Source organism: Chlorocebus sabaeus, chromosome 8, assembly GCF_047675955.1.
Source record: "Chlorocebus sabaeus isolate Y175 chromosome 8, mChlSab1.0.hap1, whole genome shotgun sequence".
Classification (NCBI taxonomy): Eukaryota; Metazoa; Chordata; class Mammalia; order Primates; family Cercopithecidae; genus Chlorocebus; species Chlorocebus sabaeus.
In genome coordinates, this window is record NC_132911.1 from 106,803,993 (window position 1) to 106,821,495 (window position 17,503).

The window sequence follows — 17,503 nt, forward strand, 5'->3', positions numbered from 1 at the left end:
TTCCCCATCCTCTGTCATAAAATGTTTGAAATCTGCTCTTTCATTTGATTGTGAAATCTGTTCAGCTACCCTTACTGAATGCTTACTAGGTGCAATGCATATTCAAGACTCTCTGGTATAAGGCGGTCTTGGTAAGGCTGATAAAATATAATGCAAGTGGAATTAGCTAAATGCCAATAAGTGCCACAAGAATTCGGAGTATAAAAGGAGTATGTCTACGAGATGATAAAATAAACGAATAAATAAGAAAAAAAAAAAAAAAGGAGGCCAGGCACGGTGGCTCATGCCTGTAATCCCAGCACTTTGGGAGGCCAAGGTGGGTGAATCACTTGAGACCAGGAACTTGAAACCAGCCTGGCCAACATGATGAAACCCCATCTCTACTAAAAATACAAAAAAGAAAGAAAAAAAAAAAAGAAAGAAAGAAGTGAGAAGAGGCTTCACACCGCAGAGGACATGGGTTCATGCTAAAGCATGGCCCAAGGGGCCAGACAGCCTTGGTTTAGAACTCATACCTGCCACTTACTAACTTACTGAGCCCATGGTGCAGGTTACATAAGTGCATGAACATGAATAGAAATATACTAGAAGAGGCCAGTCGCGGTGGCTCACACAGTAATCTCAGCACCTTGGGAGGTCTAGGTGGGTGGATCACCTAGGTCAGGAGTTCGAGACCAGCCTGATCAATATGGTGAAACCGTGTCTCTACTAAAAATGCAAAATTAGCCGGGTGTGGTGGCATGTGCCTATAATCTCAGCTACTTGGGAGGCTGAGACAGGAGAATCGCTTGAACCTGGGAGGTGGAGGTTGCAGTGAGCCGAGATCGTGCCACTGCACTCCAGTCAGGGCCACAGAATGAGACTCCATCCCTCCCCCCTCCAAAAAAAGAAAGAAAGGCCGGGCGCGGTGGCTCACACCTGTAATCCCAGCACTTTGGGAGGCCGAGATGGGCGGATCACGAGGTCAGGAAATCGAGACCATCCTGGCTAACACGGTGAAACCCCGTCTCTACTAAAAATACAAAAAATTAGCCGGGTGCGGTGGTGGGCGCCTGTAGTCCCAGCTACACCGGAGGCTGAGGCAGGAGAATGGCATGAACCCGGGAGACGGAGCTTGCAGTGAGCCAAGATTGCGCCACTGCACTCCAGCCTGGGTGACAGAGCAAGACTCCGTCTTAAAAAAAAAAAAAAAAAAAAGAAAAAGAAAGAAATATTCTAGAAGGATGTATCCAAGTGATTTTTCCTGAATGGTAGAATAATGGGTGATGTTTATATCTTCTTTTTGCTTGTCTATACTTTCCAATTATTAAACAGCTAATAAGTATTAATTGTTATAACAAGAATAAAGAAAAACATAGTTTAAAAAGCTGGTATTCACCACTTGAACCAGGCAGGCGGAGGTTGCACTGAGCCAAGATCTCGCCACTGCACTCCAGCCTGGGCAACAGAGCGAGACTCTATTTCCAAAACAAAACAAAACAAAACAAGACAAAACAAAAAGGCTGGTATTCACTAAATACTTGACATTTATTGCTATGACAATTTCTGTTCCTAGTCTTCTCAGCAAGGGACATGATCTATAGAAACGTGTGACTGTGTCGAGTCAGAAATTCACTATGAGGCTGGCATTCAGGAGCGGATCTCTTAGCTAGTGAGTGGACCTGAGGTGGGAGGCGGGACTCGACTCCAGAGGCAGGGCTCCAAATCGGATGGAGGACTCGCTAAACCAGGGCAGGGGCAAAAGCAGCTTTTAATCAGACACACCTACCAGTGTGCCATGTCAATTTACAGCTGCCATGGGAACAGCCAGGAGTTACCACCTCTTTCCATGGCAATGACATAATGACCCAAAAGTTACTACCCCTTCCCTAGAAATTTCCTCATAAACCGTTCCTTAATCTGAATGCCATTAAAAGTGGGTATAAATATGACCAAAACTGCCCTACTCTGCCTACTGGGTAGCCTCGCTCTGCAGTAGCAATCATCAAACTGTAACACTGCCTCCTCAATAAAGCTGTTTTCTTCTACCTCTGGCTTGCCCTTGAATTCTTTCCTGGGAAAAGCCAAGAACCCTCATGGACTAAGCTCCACTTTGGGGCTTGCCTGCCCTGCATCAAACCTAGCTGACATCTCAAAGTGGCAAAGCAACTATAATTTATTATATGATTCAATTTTATTCTCATAACAATAGAGGTAGATATTATTGTCTCACCTTACAGATTAAAAAATTGAGGGTATTATACATTATGCAGTAAGTCATGAATTTGGGAATCTGAGAGTGTTGTAAGTCAAGTACTAAGTTTCTCAGCCTCAGCATGGTTGACATTTTGGATTAGATAATTCTGTTTGGGGTCTGTCCTGTACATTTTAGGATGTTTACCATCATCCCCGGCCTTTACCCACTAGGTACTAGTAGCATCCCTACCCCTAGGTTGTGACAACCAAAATGTCTCCAGACATTGCCAAATGTCCTCAGGTTGAGAATCATGAGTCTAGTATATTCATTAACCTTGAGCAATGAACTCCAAAAATTCAAGATATAAACCTCATACCATTTTCAACACTTCACCTTCACAGGGGCTTAGTTCTTAATTAAATTTTTAATAAATATTGTTGATGATGAAAACGAACATAAATAATGATGTAATAAACATATTTTGCATAAATACTTTTCTATCTTTTGCATTATTTCCATTCTAATGACAGCCAAATGGAACAAACATTTTAAAGGCTTCTCATTCATACTGTTAATCACTGACTAAAGAGTTGTACAAATTTACATTTCTACTATCAGTTTAAGAGTCTGTCTTACCACAGCCTCACCAGCATCGGTTATTATGTGTATATTTCTATCTTTGCTAATATGAATTCTTATTTCTATTTATTTCAATATTTATGTTTATACAAATTTGTATGGTTCTTATTTATATTTTTGAGCACTAATAAGAGTGAATATTTCCCATATGTTATAGCCAGTGGCACTTCTTTTCTTCTCAACTGTTTTGTGCTTTTTGCTCATTTGGCTTTCAGGTGGTCTTAGTATTGTTCTTTTTTTTAGAGACAGTCTCGCTCTGTCACCCAGGCTGGAGTGCAGTGTCGCCATCTTGGCTCATTGCAACCTCTGCCTCCCAGCTTCAAGCGATTCTCATCCCTCAGCCTCCTGAGTAGCTGGGATTACAGGCATACACCACCACACCTGGATAATTTTGTATTTTTTAGTAGAGACAAGGTTTCGTCATGTTGGCCTGGCTGGTCTTAAACTCCTGGCCTCAAGTGATCCATCTACCTTGGCCTCCCAAAGTGTTGGGATTACAGGCGTGAGTCACTGTGCTCGGCCCTTAGTATTATTTTTATCAATTTGTTCAAGCTCTCTGTATATTGTAACCTGGATAGCATATATTTCTACAAAAAAATATTTTGCATAAAGGCATTAGAGCTTAGACTTTATTAAAGCTTTGGGAAGATGGCAAAGGATTTAAATCACAGCAACTGAAGGAAGCTTAAATTGAATTCTAAACACTCCTCTTTTTATAAGTCCTTTGTCATTTGTCTTTCTCTTTTCTCTTTCTTTCCTTTTCTTCCCTATGCCTCCCTTCCATCTCTTCATTCCCTAATTTCTGTTGCTTTTCAGTGGAAACTAGCTTAGTTATTTCTTTGGTCTTTGCCTCCATTTACCGATACTCTCTGTTTGTCTTCCACCCTAGTGGAAGGTATTAGTTTATCAAGGTATTTTCTTAAACGAGGACACTTAGTTTAAGTGTTACGCCAGTAACAACTTTCAAGATATCTTGATTATTATACCAGAGTGAAAAAGAGTTCTGAATCCTGTTGCTCTATTTGTTTTAAATACTTTCTCCACTTTGTTTAACTAATGGGCAACAGGCTTAATACCTGGGTGATGAAATAATCTGTACAACAAACCTCCATGACACAAGTTTACCTATGTAACAAACCTGCACATGTACCCCTGAACTTAAAAAATATTTTAAAAATTAAAAAAAGAGAACAGTAATCAAAAACAAAATAATTTATTGCTGGTATGATTCCATCCTGCACAGCTGTTCTCTGGAGTGTGGTCGTTTACCTCTGTCTGGCTTCTCTCCTACCTAAGTGCTTGCTGCCACCCATGGAAGATTTGATGGACATGGACATCAGACTCCTGAGGCTCCAGAACTATCTTTTTGGTTGTGAACTAGAGGTCAACAAAGATTATCACTTTTAGGTGGATAATGATGAAAATGAGCACAAGTTATCTTTAAGAATGGTCAGTTTAGGGGCTGGTAGAAAGGATGGATTGTATATTGTTGAAGCAGAAGTAACGAACTATGAAGGCAGTCCAATTAAAGTAATACTAGCAACTTTAAAAATTATGTACAGTCAATGGTTTATCTTGGGGGCCTTGAAACAACATCCCCTGTGGCCTTAACACTCAGTGTGTTTCAGGGCCTGGGCATATGAGTACACAGCACTTACTAGGTATGAAGGAAGACGCAAAGCAGGAGATGAAGAGGAGGGAGATGTGAGACTCTTTAGTATATCTGGAAAGTGATCTGCCCCTGAAAGTGGGTGCATTTCCACAAGAAAAAAATAAAACTTCTTGCTGATGAAAATCACGATGATGATGATGAAAAGGAAGAAGATTTGATAAGGGGAAAGCTGAAGAAAAAGCTCTAGTGATCTATACAGGATACTCCATCCAAAAAATGCACAAAAATCAAACCAAAATAAAAAAGACTCAGAACTATCAAGATTAAGACCAAAAGGTCAAGAATCCTTCAAAAACGGGGAAAAAACCTCTTAAAACACCAAAAGGACCTAGTTTTGTGGAGGACATTAAAAGCAAAAATGCAAGCAAGTATAGAAAAAGTTGGTTCTCTTCCCAAAGCTAAGTACATCAATTATGTGACTAATTCCTTCTGGATGACTGACTAGGAGGCTATTCACGATCTCTGGAAGTGGAAGAAGTCTAAGAAAATAGTTTAGGCCAGGCGCGGTGGCTCACGCCTGTAACCCTAGCACTTTGGGAGGCCAAGGTGGGCGGATTACTTGAGGTCAGGAGTTCAAAACCAGCCTGGCTAACATGGTGAACCCTCATCTCTCCAAAAATAAATAAATAAATAACAATACAAAAAATTAGCCAGGCAAAGTGGTGGATGCCTATAATCCCAGCTACTCGGGAGGCTGAGACAGGAGAATCGCTTGAACCTGGGAGGTGGAGGTTGCAGTGAGCAGAGATTGCACCATTGCGTTCCAGCCTGGGCAACAGAGTGAGACTCTGTCTCAAATAAATAAATAAATAAATAAATAAATAAATAAATAAATAAATAAAATAGTTTAAACAGTTTGTTAAAATTTTCTCTTTCTTTTCTTTCAAAAAATTCTTTTAACCAAATGGTTCTTTTAGAGACAAAAATTATCTGTCATTTCATTTCTATAACAGTTGATATCTAACTGTCCTTTTTATAATTCAGAGTGAGAAGTTCCCTACCGTGTTGGATAAATATTGTCCAGGTTCCATTGGCAAAAATGTGTTGTCCAAAATGCCCCTTTAGTTTTTAAAGATGAAACTCCATCTTTTGTTTTTGTTTTTGTTTTCACGCTCTGAAAAAACTCAGACTGGAGTGACAGAGAGTGTCACGCTCTCTCACTCAGACTGGAGGGCAGTGGCACTATCTTGGGCTCACTGCAGCCTCTGGCTCCCGGGCTCAAGCGATTCTCCTGCCTCAGCCTCCCAAGTAGCTGGGATTACAGGCGTGCACCACCACACCCAGGTAATTTTTGTATTTTTAGTAGAGAGAGGGTTTCACCATGTTGGTCAGGCAGGTATCAAACTCCTGGCCTCAAGTGATCTGCCCACCTCAGCCTCCCAAAGTGCTGGGATTACAGGTGTGAGCCACCGTGCCTGGCTCTTTGCTTGGTTTTCAGTATATATGTATGTACGGAATATTATGATAGGACATAGTAGTAGCTGTGGTCAGACAAATGGAAATCGTGGGAAGACAAAAATATACAAGTGAAATAAGCTCAATATTTAATAAAGGAAAAAATAAATTTTTTCCCTTGAAAAAGTTGTAAGAAAAAAACAAATCTTCTCGTATGCATCTTAGGAGTGCTTTAAACTTAGATGTTTCCAGATGAGTCGTGTTTAGATAGGTGGAAATGGAGGAAAAGGTGTGGCATGCCCATGGATATCTAGTATGCTTATATGCATAGTACCGTATTAAAAAAGTGAGTTGCTTCTCTAAAAACATATTACTTTACTATTAGAAACCATTGGAGAGCAATCATGCCCTGCTTATATTAAACATCTTTGCTAGATTCTTATTTGATTTTTTGAGATGGGGTCTTGCTTTGTTCCCCAGGCTGGAGCACATGGCGCAATTGTAGCTCACTGCAGCCTCAGACTCCTGGGCTCAAGGGGTCCTCCCATCTTAGCCTCCTGAGTAGCTGGGACTATAGGCATGCACCACCATGCCCAGCTATGTTTGCTAAATTTTTAAGTGAGATACATTCAACTTCATAAAAATTAGAGCTAACATTTATTGAGCACTCTGTTATAATGCCTCCCAAGTATAACATGGTAATTAAAACACTGGAGCCCAGGCACGATGGCTCACCCCTGTAAACCCAGCACTTTGGGAGGCCCAAGTGGGCAGATTACTTGATCTCAGGACTTGGAGACCAGCTTGGCCAACATGGGAAAAACCCGTCTCTACTAAAAATACAAAAATTAGTTGGGTGTGGTGGTGCACGCCTGTAGTCCTAGCTACTCAGGAGGGCGGGGCACAAGAATCACGTGAACCCGAGAGGTGGAGGTTGCAGTAAGCTGAGATTGCACCACTGCTCTCCAACCCGGGCGACAAAGCAAGACTCCATCTCAAAAAAACCCCGAAACTAAAAAAAAAACCCCCAAAACATTGGAAAGTGCTGCGAGGTATAATTCAGTTTAGAAACTAAGAATCCAAGACAAATCCCAGCACTTTGGGAGGCCGAGGCGGGCGGATCACGAGGTCAGGAGATCGAGACCATCCCGGCTAACACGGTGAAACCCCGTCTCCATTAAAAATACAAAAAAAATTAGCCGGGCGTGGTAGCGGGCGCCTGTAGTCCCAGCTACTCGGGAGGCTGAGGCAGGAGACTGGCGTGAACACGGGAGGTGGAGCTTGCAGTGAGTCGAGATCGTGCCACTGTGCTCCAGCCTGGGCAACAGACCGAGACTCCGTCTCAAACAAAAAAACAAAACAATACAAAACAACAACAAAAAAAATTCAAGACAAAAAGTCTGCTTCAGGACCACACACAAGCACGAAGAAATCAAGATAGTTCAAGCATAGACCTAACCAAAAAAAAAATTGCCTTTAGGCTCATTTTGTGATGGCAGATAAAAGCCTCTGGAATTCTGACAAGTTTGTGAAGCCATGTTACAGAACTGGTTATTGTAATTGCGTGAACTTCATCCAAAACTGGTGAAAGCATCAGGTTGGGGATAGTCTGGTGGTTGTTACTTTCTGTCCGACCTAATACTGAGGCTCTAAGAAATTCTGTGGTGAATTTCTGTAGGGGGACACAGCAGAAAAGGTATAAGATAGGTCAGAAAACCTGGGTCCTATAATATATAGTAATAATGACGACCATTTACTGGTTGTTTCCTATGTACCAGGCATTGTGCTAACCGCATGCTTCATTTAATCCTTACAATACCTCTGTAAGGTATTTATTATTACCACCACTTTGCAGGTGAATAGGCTGAAGTTCAGAGGTGTAAGGCCACACAACTAGTAAGTAGGAGAGCCTAGATTCAACACCTGGTGTCTATTCCCTTGTGCTAAACAACACCGTGCCCTCTGATTCTTCACTTTCCTCATCTGTAGATCGAAAAGGATTAAATTAGAAAATCTCAAAATTTCTACTGCTTCTAAAACTCTGTGTTCTAAATTACGACATTACTATCTATCTTCCAAAGCTAATGAAATATGCAGGGTTCCGAGGAGCTTGATACCTATTTTTCACCAAAGGACATGATTTCCCCTGTCTACGCCTCTGTCCTAAAACCTTCTTTGGTTTCCCACTATCTAACATGGTTTCAACTATTTATGAGGAGCTTTCGTGGCAAGGAGTGATTCTTCTCAGTAGACAATCCTAAGAACGAGCGCAGTGCTTGGCGCACAATAAATGCTCCATAGACCATTTATGAAATTAAGTCTAAGTGGACTTCAAGGAAAATGTGAATCTGCTGAAATGAACTACTAGCCAGGATATTAGGTAGAAAACCAGGCTGACGAAGAAAACCCCAAGTGGAGAAGCCCTTTTAGGGGGCTGGAGACAATTTCTGACCCGCAGAAACCTGAAGTGGAGTGCCGTTAGGCATCGTGGCGGTGACGTTTACAGGCGGCGGACAAAACGCCGCCTGCGACACTGGAAGAAGCGGAAAACCCCACCCATCCTGGAACAACCGCAACCAGCCCCAACGCTGGGGGTCCCCTTGCCGCCCGGTAGCCTCCTAGTCCCGCCCCTCTCCCAAGACCCGAGGGAGGCAGCGGCTGCGGCTGCGCAATGGCGCGCGCGTAGGCGGAGCGGCGCGCGCGCGGTCAGCTGACTGCTGGGCTGGCACGTGACTTGTTCTGTAGGCGCTGGGGTAGAGGAAGCCTTGAGGCCGGAGCTTAGGTCGGGAGGGGATGGAGCGCTGAGCCGATAGCGTCCGCCAGGCCGCCCGCCTCCGTACCTGTTACTGCTGTCACTTCCTCGTTTGACACCTTCCTGGGTCAGTGAGCGATGGCTCTCCCCCGATGGGGAGTCCTGGTCAGGCCGAAGCTTGCGCTGCGGTCGCCGTCTGGGAAGGACGGGGGTGGGTGCGGGGGCAGAGACCGTGGCGTTGGAGCTGGAGCTGGCTGGGTGGCTGTGTCTGCTTTCTCGGCGCCAATTCACCGTCTGGGGCCTAGGTTCCGTCTCTAAGGAAGAGAAGGAGGGAAAAAGAGAAAGCTCTCGTGGGTAGTTAATGACAGGCTGAAAGGAGAGATACAGCGATTTGGCACCTTTCTTCTTGGGTAGGAATGCACGCCGCCTGATTGAGGGGGATGAAGTGACAGAGAGGTCCAGGTGAGGCTATAGAGTGGTGTGTGTGAGGTCACAGCTAGCTCAAGTGCCTTCACTGGGTGTGTGTGGGGGGTAGTTCGCGGGTGTCAGGGGGTCGGGGGTGGTGGATGACAGTTTAAAGGCCTAATAGCCCCTCATTGCAGACAGGAAACCCTCACAGAGTACACAAGGTCCCTCTAGGAATGGGAAAGAAGAGGAATCCAGAGAACCCAACTATTTTTTAGTAGAATGGGGGAGGGTAGGCAAAAAACCAAAACAAAACCCTAGAAGAGAACTTGGTGAGAGTCACGTAAGGCATATTGAATCACTTGAGAAACAGGAGTGTGGGGGAAGCTAGTACTCTTTTCAGAGGAAAATTCTGATATGTTAGGGAAAAATCACATGCTTCAGTGAGAGCCCAGTACTTAGCACCGCTCTGGGAATGGAGCGGTGGGATGTAAACAGTCTATCCTTAGGAGTTTGCACTAATGTTGGAGAGAAAAGTCACACACAGGACACGTTAAAATACGATGCAGTTTATATATAATTACCAAAAAGAGAATGCGAAGTGCTTAGAAAGTGTGGAGCAACGACACGTGTAAACTGGCACTATGGGAAAGTATTCTGGAGGAAAGAAAACTTGAGTCTTGGCAAGCCCTTAGGATTTGAACAGGTTGAGAGAAATGGGAGTAATTTTACAGACGGGGAAAGCCACAGTATTTGAAAGCCTGAAGATGGGGTAGGGAATGCTTCTTGGGGAGTCAGAAGTCTAGCTTTTATAGTGGATTGCAGTGTGGAGAAGTGGGAAAGAAAGTTGGGAGTCAGGTAACGAGGACTTTTGAATGGTAGTCATTTACTTATTCATGCAAATAATGTGTATTGAATACATGCTATATGCAGGTACAGTGCTGATGGTAGGGTTTAGAAAATTGTCTTTATAGAGCTTACAGGCAAGCATAGGGGATGGATTTTAAAAATCAACCAAGCGTGAAATGTGCTTTGAAGGAGTAACAGTGGTATGAAAGAGTGTACTAGGGGCATGTGTATTATGGAAGATTTAAAAAAAGGCATTGCTAAGAATATGACTTTTTAAAAATTAAAACAATTTTATTTATTTTCTTCATACCCTCTCCCTGTGAGAGGGTATGACTTTTGACCTGAGATCTGAAAAGAGACTGAAAAAGGAATGTGAAGATGTGAATGAAAAGAATATTCTAGGCCTGGCAGGGTGGCTCATGACTGTAATCCCAACATTTTGGGAGGCTGAGGTGGGAGGATTGCTTGAGGCCAGGAGTTCAGGACCAGCCTCGGCAACAGAGTGAGACCCCCGTCTCTACAAAAAATAAAAAAATGACTAGCTGGGAGTGGCGTGTGCCTGTAGTGCTAGCTGCTCAGAAGGCTGAGGCAAGAGGATCATTTGAGCCCAGTAGTTGGAGGCTGCAGTGAGCTATGATCATGCCAATGCACTCCCTCCTGGGAAACAGAACTAGACCCTGTCTGTGAAAAACGAAAAAGGAACATTTCAGGCTGAAGCAACAGCGTATGTCAAGGCCCTGAAATGTGAAGAGGAAAAAAGCTTTTCAGCGTTTTTGAAAGGCTAGCGTGGCTGACACGGGGAGGGAGAGAGGCAGGTGGAGAAAGCTGGGGTCAGGCCAAGCAGAGCTTTTATTCTAAAAACAGAGGGAAGCCAGTGAAAATTACAGGCAGTGGATTGAGACAGGTTGTGGCTTTTTTTTGGAAATAATGGAGGGTGGCAAAAGTGAATGAGGGGAGACCCGCTCAGGGAAACATCGTTGTAATCCACTGAAGGATTTGAAGGCAGGATACCTTCTCTCTCCACTGAGGACTTCAGGAGAACGTTTAACTGTACTCACTTTTAGAGGGTTCAGGAGTTGGGGAAGGGAAAGAATGATTAGATTCTATCTGCACCCTTCACAGGGTAGTTGTAACTACCCTCGAGGCAGTCCTGAAGTATGTATCGGAGGCTGTTTTGCAAAAATTTGTTTTGGCTTTTCAAATTTATCCTTTTGTAAGGTAGTCTATTTCAGAATATCTTTTATTGAAATATAGTTAGTTACAGGGAGGGATCTCTTTCATGTCTATTTTGTTCTCACAGTTCTTTGAAAGACAGTGAATGAAAATGCTATTCTTTATATAGATGGGAACCTGGAACTAGAAACAGGTAAAGTGATTTGGCTGAGTCCGGAGTAACTGCCACAGTTTCTGACTGCTGATGTATTCCTGCTGATTACCTACACAGTACTAACCACAGTCACATCTAGAGAAAAGGGCGAGTTTTTTGAAGTGCACAGTAGTCTTTGATTCAGCAATTTTTTTTTTTTTTTTTTTTTTGGCGAACTTCTCCCTGAAGATTCAGCACTTTTGATGAACTTTTTCTAGTAGAACAGCTTCAAAGGAATTGGCAGTGGTGGGCTGTGTCTTATCTGTAATCTTGGGTAGAGCTGTTCAATTTACAGTTCATCTGGAGGAGACAATGAACAACAAGGTGAACTGAAAGTGCTCCGGTTGTCAATCACAGTTCTTTGGCAACAAGTGAGTCTCAAATTATGCTGAAGAGTGAGTCTCAGGGTTCTGTCTCAGAAGTCCTGGATCTTTTTCTCTTTTGGTATACCTTGCAGGGACTGGATAAAATCTAAAGAAACAGTACTCAGGATCTAACTAAATGTTGAGAGCTAGATAGTGTAATTCAGCTTTTAAAACTTGGCACAAAATACTCATTTTTATTTTTTTGGTATATTGGTCTTAGGAGCCTCATGTACATTAGTTTTTGCAACTTAAAAAGAAACTTTAGGGCTTCAAAAATCTGATTTTGTGATTATTTCCACAACTCCTGAGAGAATACCATTGGCCAACTGGAATGCCAAAGTAAACCTTTGCCAAAGTCTCCATGTAGTTTACCCATCCCTAAGCAGTAAGTCTTCTTTTGAACTTGATTCTGCTTAGGAGTACTGCAGTTTTGACTGAGTACCTCCTACTTACAATTTTGCTCTTGGACATACTTAAATCTCTCTACAGGTTACACCTTTTTCATTATTTGGATGTGCAATTATATATCATTTTATTTATAAATTAATTCATGTTAGATTTCCATTTTTCATCAATTTTTTAAGACAGAGTATAAACATTAGCATAGTGCCCTTGGGAAGCTTAGGCAATGAACCAGGGCAATCTAAAATTTCCTATTGACGTGAGTGATTCTTGGAACTAGAAATTTCAAACTATACTCTTGATGCTGAAACAGAATTTTTTTCCAGCGGTACATCTACTTCTAACATTATACCATGTGCAAATGTGCTATGTATTTATTGAGTTAAAAAAATGAGCCAGGTAGGCAGTGGAGGAGAGGTGCTTTGGTTACATCAGGGGATGAAAGTATTAACTGTCTATCTAAAATGTGGGGGATATGTGTGTGTCTGTGTGAGTATGTGTGTGTATTTGAAAATGCTAGGTAAGTGATGTTTTATAGAAAGGGATCAATGTATTTTCTAAGGTATTTTAAGCAGACTATCAATGAATAAGAAGTTATATATTAAGGCATGTTAACAGGTGGTTTAACTTTACCATGAAAGGTTTTCCTTTTGAATCAGCCCATTGTTTAGTGTTCCTGTGTGGGTGCTATTGGCAGTTTGGAGGTCTGTTTCGCCCCTCCCACTAAATGCTGATTAGCGATCTCCACATTGGGACAACCCAAAATGCTCCCATACATTTCCAAACTCCTCCTGGAGGAGAGAGGCACCATTTGGTTGCAAAACATGCATGTGGTGTCATTGTTTACTTGTTGGGCAACTATTAAGATGTTGAGGATACAGAGGTTAAAAGTAATATTTTAATAAACTGCATATAATGGAATTCAAGTAATTTAAAATCCAGTTTTTGATGTTTTAATGTAACTCCTTTAGTATAAAATTACTGAAACTGTATCCTAATATTTATTTGAGGCACTTGTGTTTCGTAAAACTGCATGAATAACTCAAATAGAGTCCCCTTAATCTCAATAAAATGTAGTCACTAACTGACTTTGGGCAACTAATTTCACCAGCTGTTCCCTCGTTTGCAAGTGGGAGTGGTGATAACATCTCTTTTGAACGAATTAAGTACAAAATTACTTCAGTAGATGGAAGTGCTTATCACTGGGCACGACACATGGTACATATTCAGTGATTGTTGTTACCTGTAAACAGAATCTCAACTTTACTTAGAGTCACGAATTGGGGAAAACTAACTTACCTTAAAGTCTTTAAGTTGGTGAATTTCATGCCAAAATACATTGTATTAGAGATATTAGCACCTTCTAGCAGAATGTGGTACCGTACTCCAGTCACTATTATAAATTACTGGCCCTGAAGAAAAGGGAAGTCATGTTTTGCGAGCCATGAGTGTAGATTCAGGGAATCCCCTGGCATGGAAGGAATTATTTGCCCTCTGGGTCACTGCTGAGTTGCCTGTGCAGAGGAGGAGTCTCTAGAAGCTGAGAAGGTTTTAGTGATTACTTGCAGTAATGGGTGTACGACAGGGCCCTCCTGGCCATGTCTACCAATTCAGCAGCTTTACCAGAAGTTACTAGAAATTTTTCCAGCATTGTATTGTGTATGTGTTACATCCCCAACCCCACTCCACGATGTCACAGTGTGTTTCCAGTTTTTATGATAGGCATCTGTGTGAAAGTAAGGCTTTGCTTTTACAGATTGCTTTCTAGGCAAATGTGGAATAAAAAAAATTGTAGTTGTTGATAAAATGTATCTAATAAAGATTAAATTGTCTTTCATATTTAAGTATACTTATGGCAATAAATTATGGTAGACTTAATAGGATTATGGAGCATTTATAAGTATTGTTTCCATTGAAAACAAAGCATGGAATATTTAAGATTTATTTAAGAACGGCGGGGCCGGGCGTGGTGGCTCACGCCTGTAATCCTAGTGCTTTGGGGGGCAAAGGCGGGCAGATCCCTTGAGGTCAGGAGTTCAAGAGCAGCCTGGCCAACATGGTGAAACTCCATCTCTACTGAAAATACAAAAAATAGCTGGGCATGGTGGCTCGTGCCTGTAATCCCAGCTACTCAGGAAGCTGAGGCAGGAGAATTGCTTAAACCCAGGAGGCAGAAGTTGCAGTGAGCCGAGATCGCGCCAATGGCACTCCAACCTGGGCAACAGAGTGAGACTCTGTCTCAAAAAAAAAAAAAAAAAAAAAAAAAAACCACATATATTCTGACAATTTAAACATCTCATTTCATATGAATCTTGGAAGTATTCCTTGAAAGGTAAAATCCCCCTTTTAGTTACTGAAAATGTTTAAACAAATTGTATTATGTGCAAGCCCCTTCCACAATCCCAATTAAGATGCTTCTGTTTTGAAGGATAGAATTTTTACATTCAAAGAGGAAATAGTTATTTTTACTTTTTATTTGTATGGTGTTAGTGATTTCTAGGGTAGGATGTGGCAGCTTTTTACCTGAGTGGATTGTGGTAAATGTTTCGCATAGACCAGTTCTGTTAAAAGTTGATGTGCACATTTAGAAGGTTAAATGATACTTCACTGATAGCTGAGGTATGCCTTCTTGTGCTTCTTAAAATAAGCTGCTTTAGTAAACTTGGTATTTTCAAGTATTGAAAAGGTAGTTGTTTTGCATGGAGACTACCTTCTAGGCTTAATTTATTGTGAAATTTAATTTACCATGAAAGGTGATTGCATTTAAGAGACCACGTTTGGTTTTCTTGAAAGCATTAAAATCAGTTAAGTGTTGGAGCGCTTAGTGGAGTGCAGTACTGTTTTCTGCGGTTGTCCCTATCTTGGGTCAATCCCATACCTTCCATTCACAGAAGCAGTGCCAGCAGCTGTCTTGTTCAGGCTTATAACCGCCCCCCCCCCCCACCTTTTGTGTTGTAATCGTTGTTGTTTTGTTGTCTTTGTATGCAAATCAATTGTGGTAGGAAAATAATCCATAGCCTTCAAACTCTCAGAAGTGGGAGATAAAGTAAATGAAATTAACAGTCCCAGAGCTTTGGATCCAGGTTTTTTTGTTTTTTGTTTTTTCCCTTTCCCCTTTCCTCATACTTTTTTCCCTTCCGTGTTGAAAAATAATTGTTACTTTTTTTTTTTTTTAAAGCAGGACGCTTATTGCAGTCAGACAAAATAGAAGTGCCTACAGAATTGACTAGTGTTTCCCTTTTACCTGCCTGTATCTTCAGTGTTTTTTTCTGTCTTGACATCTGTATGAAGTCTTCCTCCCACCCTCCCTGCACACACACCGACCTGCCTACTCATAAGATCTGCCACTCTCTCCCACCCCCAGTTGTAAGCTCCATGAGGACAGGTTCTACATTTTATTTGTTTTGTTTCTCAGAGCCTGCTACAGTTTTGGGAACTTAAGGACCCAAAATCTTTTGTGAGATGAATAAGAGCTTAAATTGAGAACAGTTACAGTCAGATGAGATGTGTGACAAAATATAAAATAGATGTCTACCTAATGCTGTTAATGACATGCGTGTAAGTAGACATGTGGGGGAAGTAGTGGAATTATAGTAACAGGTTTTGTGCATGGATGGACTTAGTTGGGAAAATCATTTTGTTAAGGGAGGCTTGAGTTGGCTTAAACTGGAAGAGAGAAGTTTTGTGCAAAACGAACAAAGGCAGAGTAGGAAAGAGAAAGGAGACCAGGGGTCAAGATGGATAAAGAGAGCTCAGGAGGAATGCGAGGATAAGGCAGAAAAACTCAGACAGGGACACTAGTAGTGATGACAGTGAAGACTGGCAGATTTGAGTTTTGTTTCCAAGAAAGAAGCCGGACTAGGGGTGTATGTTTTTGTGAGTTGTTCAGCCTTCTGTCCATAGCCTTCAAGAGTATTGCCATTTCTTGTAACATAAAATATACTGTATAATCATAGAAATGCCTGTTTTGTTACAATGGTTCTGAAATTTGGGTGAATTACCTGAGGGACTTAAAATAGAAAAAAAGAATCCTGGGCCTCACCTAGTATAGGTTCAGTTAATTAGTATAGGAGCAGAAGAGGATCCTGGATATTGTAATCCAGTCCTCTCATTTTACGAGTGAAGACATTTATGCAGACAATTATATGTAGAACTGGGATTAGATTTCCAGTCTTCATATCCTCAGCGCAGTGCTCTGGCGATTACATTGTGCTTCCTGAAATTGACGTTTGGGTTTCCTTTGGCTGTGATTCCCAGTGAGGTAAAAGGACTGTTTACCAACTTTGATCACCTCTTCAGACTTAGCTACAATTAACCACATTTGCCCTTCTCTTTTGTATGAACTCCAGGACTCTTTGTTATAATGCCATTTAATGGTCTCTAAACTTTTCAGTGTTTTCAATTATGAGGATACTGCCCTAATAAAGATGTGGTGGGGCATTTTTGTGTGTGTGTTTACATGTAATAATTTATTATTAAAGAATTAGGAAAAAGAAATATACAGAAAGGATGAAAACAGATGTTCATAATCACTCCCAAAAGGTAATTGTTAACAGGTTTTTTTTTTTATAATATAATGTTTATACCTATGCATATCTTTATTTCCTTTCTTAAGATTGGCATAGCTAGGTCAAAGGATATGCACATTTTGTGTGTTTTGATAAATATTTCCAAATTGTGTTCCAGAAATTGTCCATCTTTTGTTTCTTTTTTAGACAGAGTCTCTCTCTGTCACCCAGGCTGGAGTGCAGAGGTGTGATATTGGCTCACTGCAACCTCCGCCTCCTGGATTCAAGTGATTCTCCTGCCTCAGTCTCCCAAGTAGCTGAGATTACAGACGTGTGCCACCATGTCTGGCTAGTGTTTGTATTTAGTAGAGATGGAGGATTTCACCCTGTTGCCCAGGCTGGTCTTGAATTCCTGTCCTCAGGTGATCCACCCACCTCAGCCTCCCAAAGTGTTGGGATTACAGGCGTGAGCTACTGAGCCCAGCCCATCTGCAGAATTTTCTTGGGCTCTCGTGTAATATACAATTATTTTAGATTATTTTAGAAATAGATGATGCAGTGTATTTAAGATATATCTTACGTATTTTATTAATGATGACAAGTTGTTATAGTTATATTAATGCTTTATTTTATTTTATTTTTTAAAAAAATTTTTCGAGATGGAGTCTTGCTTTGTCAACCAGGCTGGAGTACAGTGGCACAATTTCGGCTCACTGCCACCTCTGCCTCCCGGGTTCAAGTGATTCTCCCACCTCAACCTCCTGAGTAACTGGGACTACAGGCGTGCACCACTATGCCCAGCTAATTTTTGTATTTTTAGTAGAGACAGGATTTTACTATGTTGGCCATAGTTGGTCTCGAACTCCTGAGCTTAAGTGATCTGCCTGTCTTGGCCTCCCAAAGTGCTGGGATTAAAGGTGTGAGCCACTGCACCTGGCCTATTAATGCTTTTAAATAAATTTATATTTTACCCA

The 17,503-nt window shown here is 41.6% G+C and overlaps 1 protein-coding gene across 1 annotated transcript in view; it reads left to right on the forward strand.

Moving 5' to 3' along the window:
* The first annotated feature begins 8,601 nt into the window (after positions 1 to 8,601).
* Positions 8,602 to 17,503, forward strand: part of ATP6V1C1 (ATPase H+ transporting V1 subunit C1) — a 51,567-nt gene continuing 42,665 nt past the window's right edge. The window contains exon 1 of the mRNA XM_008001268.3: positions 8,602 to 8,761. The gene's annotated coding sequence lies outside the window, so the exon portion shown is untranslated. The remainder of the gene's footprint in view (positions 8,762 to 17,503) is intronic.